The following is a 2,713-nucleotide window of genomic DNA, read 5'->3' on the forward strand; positions in this document are numbered from 1 at the left end:
ACTAAAACTAACTAAAATTTTCATTACACTTTTAGCAACACAAAATACCTCAGACAATTTAAATCTTATTCCTTTTAACAACTAAAAAAAGTCTCGTAATAGCTAAAGAAACAACTAAAGTGAGTCATCTAAACATGCACTTTGTAGTATGGTATGCAAATACTTTATATTAAAGATAACTAAAATCTTCAACAATTGAGCCACACAAATACCATAAACTTGAAAAAACCTAAATTTTATCAGTATAGTTTCATTTAAGATTTATTTCGAAAGATTCATCATATGAAACCTAACCCCAAAACTCCTTGAATTGTACATTGTCTTTGCTTTGATCGGTAAATTATAATGTGGTAGTGATTAAATAAATATCTAAGGTTAGAGGTTAGAGTACATCATTACATACTTTAAAAAAAATCCAACACTTAATAGTAGAAGGTCATATTGATTGCAATCCAAATCATGACCCTTGGCACCATTAATACGAGTGGTAGGAGCTTTTTTGGTTGTTAAAAAAAAGCATTTTAATAATATTTTAATCCATTCCTATTATTAAAAACTAAATCTCAACGAAATCTCTCTAGGGTAAGCTAAATTGTTGTGGATTTCACTCAAATTGATGGTTTAAAAAACATAAAAAAAAAAAATGGGGTAATGATATGATATTAAATATCCTTCAAGCTCGAAATTTGAGGTTTGTTCACCACTCTACCCATCATAAAAAAAATATATGTTTTTTTTTTCATGATATTAGTTTAAAAGATTAACCTATATTTGTAAATGCCAACCAAGAGTGCAGTCAACAACATATACATCTTTGAATTCTTCATCAAACTTCCTTTCCTATTGATGATTTAGTTGCAAGAGTATTTGAGTGTGTATTAATTTAGAAATAAATTTATCAAATTGTATCAATTTTAACCCTCTAATAAACCTACTTTGTAACAATTTCTTTCAATGTTTTACGTCTTTGTTAAGTGCAAAAGTTGAATTACTAGTCAAATTTTAAAAACATAACAAAAGTAAGTTTGACTAATGCATATATTAATTATGTAATAAATTTGCCACAATTCATAAATTTAAAATAAATAAATAATCTCTAATATTGTTTTTCTCTAAAATTTTATCTTTTATAATTCATTTATAGGTAAAAAATTATTAGAAGGTTAAAATTGTAACATTATAATAATGATTTATAAAAATAGCATAGGACCATCTAATATTCTAGAAGGAAAAAGAAGTAGAAAAGAATATTGCTGCAAAATTTCCAATTGGCAATTTGGCACAAAAGAAGATGGCGATATAGCCAAATAAATAAATAAATAATATGTCAGTTTTAAAATCTAATTAACTAATGGACGTTTTAGACAATTGTCCGACCTTAGCTCAGTTGGTAGAGCGGAGGACTGTAGTGTGCTCAGGAATCCTTAGGTCGCTGGTTCGAATCCGGCAGGTCGGATTTTTTTATTTTTCTTTACATTTGTCACAATTTAATTTTTAGGTTTAATTTCTTTTTTCTTTACATTTGTCGCACTTAATTTTTAGGTTTAAATACATTTTTCTTTACATTTGTCGCAATAATTTCTTTCTTTACATTTAACACATTTATAACTTTTAGGTTTAAATATATTTTTCTTTACAGTTATCATATTTAAGTCGAACCATTTCGTTTTTTTTATTTTTAAAATTTAAGCATATTTTCTCCCTATTTCCTACCATGATTTACTTCTTCTTTTAATATAATGGTTGAATTTTTAGCCAAATTGCAAAAATAAAAACAAGTTTTGAAAAGCTATTTTTTAAAATTTTCAAAATTTGGCATGTTTCTAAACTATTAGTTAAAAGTAAATAATAAATAAAGAAATTTAGATGTGAAAGTAATGTTTATAGGCTTAATTTTCAAAAATAAAAAAAGTAAAAAAATAAAAAATCAAATTGTTATCAAATGAGAACTTAATTTTTAGGTTTAAATACTATTTTGAAAATATTAATTTTCATAATTTTAACTTTGTTTTATTTTGTTCATTAAATTTTAAAATGTGATTATTTTAGTCTCTTAAAAATGTAAATGAATTAATCAAGATTTTCATTTTCAAAGTATAATTATCAAAATGAACTAAAGTTGAAAGTAGGTGGACAAAATGCAAATAGTATTTAAACATTATTATTATTATTATTATTATTATTATTACTACTACTACTACTATACTTGCACATGATATCAAAGATAAATTTGTAATTTAAGGAAGAGAAGACCTACATAACAAAAAAAGGGCTTTGATGCCTATGTTAATAAGAAAATTAAAAAATGGAAAAGAAGTCATAGGTTTAACTTATCTCATATGAAGTCATAATGGTTTATTCATAGGAGGATTTGATCTACGGTTTACTTTAATCCCGCAGGGATTTAGATATGAGATTTAACCTTCTTAGGATTAAGATATGTCTTTTCAATCCCAAACAAGTTAGGTCAAATCTTATATTATCTAATTTTATCTTGATTTTCATTTTAGGCTTTAACTATGTAATCAAAATTTACACAACAAAACTAGTTCATTAAACATTAATTGTGAATTGTTGGGTGAAAAATTTAGTTTTAAAAATTAAGAGGGAACCAACCTTTGGTTGGAGAATCCCACATTGGAAAACTTTGCTTTGAAAGTTTCCCTTATGTACTCCAACCTTGAGTTTTAATTTTGGGTCCCAAGGGGTACCC

At 25.5% G+C, this 2,713-nt stretch overlaps 1 non-coding gene across 1 annotated transcript; it reads left to right on the forward strand.

The window, feature by feature from the left end:
* Window positions 1-1,372: 1,372 nt before the first annotated feature.
* On the forward strand, window positions 1,373-1,456 carry TRNAY-GUA (transfer RNA tyrosine (anticodon GUA)). Its single transcript is given in 2 exon segments — window positions 1,373-1,409; window positions 1,421-1,456. It is a non-coding gene; the product is annotated as a tRNA-Tyr (tRNA).
* Window positions 1,457-2,713: the final 1,257 nt, after the last annotated feature.

This window comes from Benincasa hispida, chromosome 6 (assembly GCF_027475165.1).
Source record: "Benincasa hispida cultivar pf3 chromosome 6, pf3_genome.v1.1, whole genome shotgun sequence".
Lineage (NCBI taxonomy): Eukaryota > Viridiplantae > Streptophyta > Magnoliopsida > Cucurbitales > Cucurbitaceae > Benincasa > Benincasa hispida.